Source organism: Camelus bactrianus, chromosome 35 (genome assembly GCF_048773025.1).
Source record: "Camelus bactrianus isolate YW-2024 breed Bactrian camel chromosome 35, ASM4877302v1, whole genome shotgun sequence".
NCBI lineage: Eukaryota > Metazoa > Chordata > Mammalia > Artiodactyla > Camelidae > Camelus > Camelus bactrianus.
Genome location: NC_133573.1, coordinates 1,456,442 through 1,465,063, shown reverse-complemented (window position 1 = coordinate 1,465,063; position 8,622 = coordinate 1,456,442). Strand labels below are relative to the sequence as shown.

At 51.2% G+C, this 8,622-nt stretch overlaps 1 pseudogene; it reads right to left on the bottom strand.

Moving 5' to 3' along the window:
* Positions 1 to 5,944: 5,944 nt before the first annotated feature.
* LOC141575977 (RAC-beta serine/threonine-protein kinase pseudogene) lies at positions 5,945 to 8,399 on the bottom strand (annotated as a pseudogene).
* Positions 8,400 to 8,622: the final 223 nt, after the last annotated feature.

Below are 8,622 nucleotides of genomic sequence, written 5' to 3'. Positions count from 1 at the left end.
GAAGATATACAAGTGGAACAACCGGTGCATGAAAAATGCTCAGCATCACTAATAATCAGGGAAACAAAAATCAGAACCACACTGAGATTCCGCCTCACAGCTGTCAGATCACTGTCATCAACACAGCAAGAGAAAGCAAGTGCTGGTGAGGACGTAGAGCGAAAGGAGGCCTGTGCACTGTTGGTGGGAATGTAAATTGGAGCTGCAACTATGAAAAACAGCATGTAGATTCCTGGAAAAAAGTTAGAAATAGAAGTACCATGTGATGTAGCCATCCCACTTCTGGGTCTATGTCTGAAGGAAACAAAATCGTTGTCTTGGAAAGATATGCACCCCGTGTTCGCTGCAGCATAATTCACAAGAGCCAAGACATGGAAACAACCTAAGTGCTAAGCGTCCATCAGCAGATGCATGCATAAACAAAATGTGAGCTGTATATATATATATGTATATATGTGTGTGTGTGTGTGTGTGTGTATATATATATGTATATATATATGTATATGTGTATATATATATATATGTATATTTTTTCAGTCATTAAAAAAAAGAGAAGGAAATCCTACCACTTGTGACAGCATCAAAGAACTTTGAGGACTTTACTCTAAATGAAATAAGTCAGACAGAGAAAGACAAATACTGCAGGACTGCACTTATATGTAGAAACTAAAAGAACACAACTCAGAAACAGACCACAGACCAGTGGTCAGAGGCACAGGTGGGGAGTGCGTGAAGGAAGTCAAAAGGTACAAACTACCAGTTATAAGTGAATAAGTCCTGGAGATGTGAGGTACAGCATGGTGACTACAGTTAACAATACTGTTGTATATTTGAAAGTTAAGAGAGTAGATCTTAACAGTTCTCATCCTAAGGGAAAAAAATTGTAATTATATGAGGAGATGGATGTTAACTAAACTTATTGCGATAATCATTTCCCAACGTATAAGTATTTCAAATAATTATGTTGAACATCCTAAACTAATGAGGGAAATGTTGGCCCCACCTGGGGGTTACCCTCCTCCAGCACACCCCACCTCCTCTTCCTCGTGGTGCAGAGGGAGAAAAGAAATTGTTCCAACGGCTACAAAGAGTGAATAACGGTTGCACTAGGTTGAATCCAAGAGAGTACTTTCTGCTAACCACCAAGACTGCCTTGTGCCTGTTTCCAAGGGGCCAGCTCTAGGGAAGTCAGCCTGCATTCAGTGAAGGTCTTGGAGGAGACCCAAATCACAACATTCAGAAGAGTTCCAGGAACTCTGGGAAGCTGTGCTTTCCAAACAGAGAGAAAGAACAGAAAGCAAGGCTTGACGTGGAGCCCAGGAAGAAATCTAGTAACAGAAGGCATGTGTGGACAATGAGCGTTTTCAATTAAAATTGCTCAGGAATTCCAGAATCCATGGAGAGTCTACATACTTCATGTTTGAAATAACGCTTTTTGACAGCATTCCTTTTTGTTCATTAAACGTCTTAAAACAATGCTGAACAAGAGTGCTAACAGAGATGAGCCTGTGGACAAGAACACTGGCTGATTGCGGGTAATAAACATTCCCATGTGTGCATGCACCCAGGTATACCAAGTAGGGTATTAATAAGGAGCATGTTAGTGACTGGAGGATGCTTTCTAAGAACATATTTCACTTTTTACAGTTTCACCATAATAACATGCAGTGTTAGGGGCACTTTTAACACATGAAAAAATGTAATGTTAAATGAAACCTAGGAATTTTGGCAAGTATATCTCAGAAAATTCATTTTTAAAACTAAGTCCAGGAAAGAAAATTCTGACACAGGCCACATCATGGATGAAACTTGAGGGCATTATGCTAAGTGAAATATGCCGGTCACAAAAGGACACTCTACGATTCCACGTGGGTATGTAGCTAGAATCATCAAATTCATGGAAACAGGAAGTAGAGCCGTGGCTGCCAGGAGCTGGGGAGAGGGATACAGGGCTAGTCGTTTAACTGGTGTAGAGTTTCACACTTGCAAAGATGAAAAAGTTCTGGAGATTGGTGGCACAACAATGTGAATATACTTTACGATGCTTCAAAATGTTTAAGAGGGTAAATGTTACGTGTATTTTTCCACAATTCAAAGGCATTTTAAGCAAGAAAAAAAAAAAAGGAATTCCACTAAGTACCCAGACTTTCCAAGAAGCAATGGCAGAAGGACCAGGTGAACCTTAAAAGCCATGAAATGGATTATTTTTAAGTACGTACTTGGAAGAGAGAATAAATGGGCATTTGTTGGGTTAGCCCAGTACAGACATATCAAGGCCAGATCCTTATACATATGTTTTATCGAATTCTCACAATAAACCTGAAAGTAGATATTCTAGTCTTAATTGTGATATGCTAGTCCTGAAAAAATAGGGGGAAGGGACAAACATGTTGCTTAAGGTCTCGCAGCTGACAAGCAGCCTTGGGGAATAGGGTTGCCTCCTACTGGAGAAAAAGAGGGTCGTTACCATGAGACTTTCGAAAATTAAGGGAAGAACTATTCTTCTATCTTCCCCACTCTATTTTCACTTTTCTTTCTTATTTACTGAACCCTCAAAATAAATTTAAAAGCTAAGTTATTCTAGCATGTATGGCAGAAATTTCAGGAAAAAGATGGCTTCTTAACTTAATTAGCATAAAATTTTGGAGCTGAAGGTAATATAAAGGTACCTGATGGAAAAGGGCCCCCTGAAAAAGTTCTTTTGAACCACGTCATGTACAAAATGATTCTCCAGGGGAAAATAAAATAAGGTCTGGAGCCATGCGCGTGTTCCACGTGGGTCCGCTTAAGTTTTCTTTTTGATATAAAGTGTGTCAGTCAGGATACCAGGTTAGACTGAACTTCTGCCACTGAATACAATTTGACCAAGGAATTGTACCACCAAGATCACAGCAGGAAACAGACGGTACACTCAGACTGAGCACTTTGGAGGAAGTTTAGTAACAGGCTATTCATGGAGGTGTGGGCAGGCTGTGAGGGAACCAGGAGGGATGGTGCCGTACCTTGGGGCTGGTGCCCCGGATGTAGCCACCCCGAAGCCCACACGGACAGAGGGAGGAGCTATGACGGAAACGCAGACACACAGGGCTGCCTGGTTGATGCTGTGACTCATCCATTGATGCACAAGTAGGTTATTTCCAAACCTTGGCTATTGTGAATAATGCTGTAGTGAACATGGCCGTGCAGGTGTCTCGTCGATATCCTGTTTTCATTTCCTTCAGATACACTCTGAAGTGGGATTCCTGGATCATATGGCACTTCTGTTTTTAGTTTTTTCAGGAACCTCTGTACTATTTTCCATAGTGGCTGTAACAATTTACATTCCCACCAACAGTGCACATTCCTGTCAACGTGTATTGTCTCTTGTCTTTTGATGATAGCCATTAAGAAGTGCGAGAGGGTATCTCATTGTAGTTTTGACTTGCATTTCCTTGATGGCTAGTGATGTTTACCATCTTTTCACGTGTCTGCTGGCCATTTGTATGCCATCTTTGGAAAAATGTCTGGTTCCTCTGACTATTTTTAATTGAATTATTTGTGGGTTTTTTGTTTTTTGGTTTTTTTTTGCTATTAAGTTGTATGAGTGTTTATATATAGTTTGGATATTAACCGCTGGTCAAATAAATGGTTTGCAAATACCTTCTCCCATTTAATAGGCTGCCTTTTCACTTTGTTGACTGTTTCTTTCACTGTACAGCCTTTTAGTCTTAGGTAGTCACACTTGCTTATTTTGGCCTTTATTTGTGATTTTGGTGTCATATCCAAAAAAATCATTACCACGCTTGATGTCAAGGAACTTTTTCCCTATGTGTTCTTTTTTTTTTTTTTTTTTTTTCCTGAAATGAGTGTCTTTATTGCTTGTACCGTACAAATACAAGGAATGGGGAAAGGCGAGTGAGAAGGAGGAAGAATTGTCAGATTAACGACATACACACACAGAAAGGAAACAGGACCCCACCCACCCAAGCCAACCCCCACCCCACCCCAGGATGTGTCTCTCTCTGAATTACCTAGCAACAGAAGGTGGGGTGGGGAGACGAAAACCAGAAAAACTAATTCCAAACGCCAAGAGATGTTGGGGGGCAGGGGACAACAGGGCAGCAAGTGGACCTCTGGTGCGGCTTCCCTGCTGGGCCAGCACCCCTCCCCTTGGGATGAAATGCTCAGGCCAGGGGTGGGGCTTGAGCCCACACATACCACACACACTTGCGGCCAGGACACACTGCCCCCGCACACACATACCCAACACACACGCACACGCACACACACACACACACCATGTGTATCTGCTTCTCAGATGCACGGGAACGCCCACGGACACACAGTCCGAGGCAGGCACACAGGTGCCCACGGCACTGACACACGTTCTCCTTAAGGCTGCAGAATGCGGGGCCCGGAGAGGGGGAGGGGATGAGGTGGCCTGGAGCATCCCTTCTCAGAGGCCCCCACCCTAGTACATACCAGAGACACCCACCCCCACCCCCTCCTCGACCCAAGTCCACGGGGCCCCATACTGTCTCGGTGCGAGATGTGTAACAGCCAAGGCTGGCGCCCCTCCACCCCAGGCAGACAGAAGGGGGAGATCCCGGCCCCCATCCTCAGACGGGGCCGGGGCCAGCAGGAGGTAAGGCTGGCTGGAAGGAAGCCCTGGTAAGGCACGGGGCCAGTGGGCGGGGCGGTTAGCCCCCAAATGTTCCTCCTGCCTCATCCACAGGGTCAGGAGAGCAGTTTGGGGGGGGGGGGGCAGGGCCAGGAGGCAGTGCTCGTCCTCTGGGCCCCTCCTGGTTTCCCACACGGTAATTCCCCCATCCACGTGAGGGAGCCCTAAACCCCCAATCCTGCACGCAGCTTCCAAAAGCCCACCCCACCCCCTCCCCCGGTCCCTGGACATTATTGCTTTTCTGCCCCCATGGGAGGAGGGTGCTGGACTGCCCCACGCCAGGCCTGTTGGAGCCTAACGACAGGGCAAGGAAGGCAGCACCAGGGCGCTGTTCACCGGGCAGCCCACCAGGGGGCAGCCTCTGACAGCAGCAACGCAGAGGCAGGCTGCCTCGGGGCGCTCGGGCCAGAAACTCACGTAGGCCCCACAGCTCCGCCCTTCGCCCCTCAGTGGGGCTTGTGTTGATTAAAAATCGGAATCTCTCCAACTGCCCAAAGGCCTGGTCCTAGGGCAGGCAGTGGAGTGTCCTCAATCCTGGTCTGGGCACAAAGGCGAGGGCAGGACAGGATCCTGGAGGCAGGGCTGCTGGGACCGCTGAGGTGAGTTTGGCAGAGGGCTGAAAAAAAAACTGGAAATGGGGGTGAGGGGGTGAGGGGCGCGGACACAAACAAAAAAGCAAAATAAAAACTTGAAAGAAAGAGAAAGAAAGAAAAGAAAAAGAAAGAAAGAAAGAAAAAGAAAGAAAGAAAGAAAGAAAGAAAGAAAGAAAGAAAGAAAGAAAGAAAGAAAGAAAGAAAAAAAAAAAGAAAGAAAGAAAGAAAAAGAAAGAAAGAAAGAAAGAAAGAAAGAAAGAAAGAAAGAAAGAAAGAAAGAAAGAAAGAAAGAAAGAAGGAAGGAAGGAAGGAAGGAAGGAAGGAAGGAAGGAAGGAAGGAAGGAAAAAGCCCCCCTGCGGTGATGGCAGCCGGGCTTGCGTCCCGCGCGGCGGCGGCGGCGGCGGCGCTGCTCGCTCTCGGATGCTGGCCGAATAGGAGAACTGGGGGAAGTGGTCCGCTGGTCCGGTTCGAGCGAGCCCCGGCTGTCACTGCGGCCCGGGGTGGGGGTGGGGGTGATTGGGATGGACGGGGCGGTGAGCTCGTCGTCAACGTTCCTTGTGCCAACCTCAGATGAGACCTGAGGCTGGAAGGGTGGCAGCAGCGTCTTCTGCACCACGTCCTGCCAGCTGACACTGAGGAAGAACCTGTGCTGCGCGACCTCCTTGGCATCGCTGCGCCCCCCGCCGAGCCTCTGCCTGGGGTCCTTCTTGGGCAGCCCCGCGAGCAGGGCCTTGGCCTCGGGGCCGAGCGTGCGCGGGAAGCGGATCTCCTCCGTGAGGATGAGCTCGGAGAGGCGCCCGCGGTCCCGGCAGTAGACGGGCAGGCGGCCGCACATCACCTCGAACGTGCGCACGCCCAGCCCGCAGCGGTCCGCCGCCCGGCCGTAGTCGTCGTCCTCCAGCACCCGGGGGCCGGGCGCTCAGCGGTCCCACAGAAGGGTCTGGTGGCGGCCCCGCCACTGACGCCCTCTCTGCACAGGCCGAAGTCAGCGATGTCGACGTGGCCACCTTTGTCCGGCTTGATGTCGCGGTACCTCGCGTCCCCCGAGAGCAGGTACTCCGGGCCGAGACGATCCCGCGCCGCAGACGCGGGCCCGCCCCTCCGTGAAGACGCGCGCCCGGGGCAGGCGGAACAGCTGGCCGCCGGTGGCTCCGTCGCGAAGCACAGGCGGCCGTGGGTCTGGAAGGCAAGCTTCGGCGCGGGGAGGAGCGGGTGCCTGGTGCTCTGGGGGACCCGGCTCTCGGCGGCTGCGTGGGCGACCCCGCCCTTGGCGACGGTGACCTCCCAACGCGGGATCCTCACGGCGCAGGAGCGGCCCGGGCCTCTTCCCGCGGCAGGATGGCCGTGCCGAACGTGCCCGGCCCCGGCAGGGGGCTGCGGCAGTCGAAGCCGCTCGTGGTCACCGTGGCCCGAGCCCTGCTGACTGCCGCTTCCAGCTCCTCGGCCGCAGAAGGGCGGCTGGGGGAGCCACACGTGCAGCCCCCGGGGTCCCTCCCGGGCCCGCTGCTTGCGGCTGCTGGCGACCCTCGGATGGCCCTCGTCCGCTCCTGCCTGTCCGCCGCAGAGTCTGCACGAAGGCCCTCTCAGTGACCGTGGTCCGCGGCCCGCAGCGCACGACCAAGGCGTTGGGCCGCGGTCCCTCGGTCTTCGTCAGCTGGCTTCTGCGACAGAGACGTTGTTTAAGGGGCGCAGGGTCTGGTCGCGGGCTTCGGGCCGCTCCTTGCCCCCAGTGAAGGAGCCGTCGCTCTTCGGCAGGAAGTACCGGGACCTCCAGGCCTTGACGTATTCACCGCGCTCGAGGAGCCGGCCTTCCGTGATGACAGACACCTCGCTCACGGTGGCAGCGTGGCACGCCGTCACCCAGTCTGGGGCAGCTCAGGGCAGCAGGACCTGCAGGAGGCGCGGCGGACGGAGCACGGCCCGTCACCGGCGGCCCGCTAGCCTCCCTGGCGGGGTTCCGGCCCTGACCACCGCCGCGGGGCGCTTGCTCCCGCTCCGCGTGCTTCCAGGCGGCGGCGGCGGCGGCGGCGGCGGCGGCGGCGGCGGCGGCGGCGGCGGCGGCGGCGGCGGCGGCGGCGGCGGCGGCGGCGGCGGCGGCGGCGGCGGCGGCGGCGGCGGCGGCAACGCCTTTGCCCCTTCGCCGAGCCAGGCCCCACGGCTCGCCGGCGCGGGCCCCCGCCCCTCCCCCCAGCCCCACTATGTGTTCTTCTAGGAGTTTTGTTTTTTTTCTGTTACAGTTTCAGGTCTTATGTTTAGGTCTTTAATCAGTTTCATTTTTATGAGTGGTATAAAATAGGAATCCAACTTTTTTGGGGGGGTGAGGGGGAAGGTAATTCGGTTTATTATTTATTTTCAGAGGTTCTAGGGGTGGAACCCAGGACCGCGTGCATGCCAAGCATTCACTCTGCCACTTTAGCTATACCCTCCCCCTCAGCTTGATTGATTTATTTTTGCGTCAGATTGTCCAGTTTTACCAGCACCGTTTATTGAAGAGACTGTCCTTTTCCGCTAAGTATTCGTGGCTCCCTTGTCAAATACTAGTTGACTGTAGATGTGCATATTTGTTTCTCAAGGACAGATCCTATGGTAGGTCACAAAGCAAGCCTGAGGAAATGTAAGAAGCTAGAAACCACACCAAGCCCCCCCACCCCCGCGCAGTGGGGCAGAACTCGCTGCTGGACCTTTTCTGCCACGCCCAGTGGTGACACTGATTGTCCCTGGGGACAGATTTCCTTTGTTTTGGAAAAATTACACGAAAGAGCCCTTCAGTTATATTTCCCCCAACTGTTCTGTGGCGGCACTGAACAAGCATTTCGGTTGTTTTTTGTTCGCTTACACGGGCGAATGGGTGAAACTAGTCAGTGCTAAGAGGCTCCCAAGTGGTATTATTGAGTGAGAAATGTAAGGTGCACAGGGGTGTGTATAGTGATCCCACTTACGTGAAAAAGCATGCAAGTGTATAAATGTGTTCGTCAACAACCATGTGAACATAGAAGCAGCACATCAGGCTGTACAGCGACCTGTGAGCAAGAGGCAGCCTCGTGGTGCGGGAGAAAAGCAAGACCACGGAAGGCAAGTAAAAACGGGGAAAGACTTTTTAAAAAAGGGAAAAACAAAACAAAACACAAAAAGCAACAGTACCCATGTTACATGAGCCAAAGACTAGACTTCACTAAACTAGTGGTGTGGGGTTCAAAGTTACTATTTTTCCAATATAAAAGGAATGAAACCTTATTTTGTAGCCATAGTCTTGTGATTGGGGTCATCTGTGTTGTAACATGAATACCAAAATACAAAAAACAAAACAAAACAAAAAAACCTCTGTACGTAAACTGGAAGAAAAGTGATGGCAAAACCCTCTATGACAA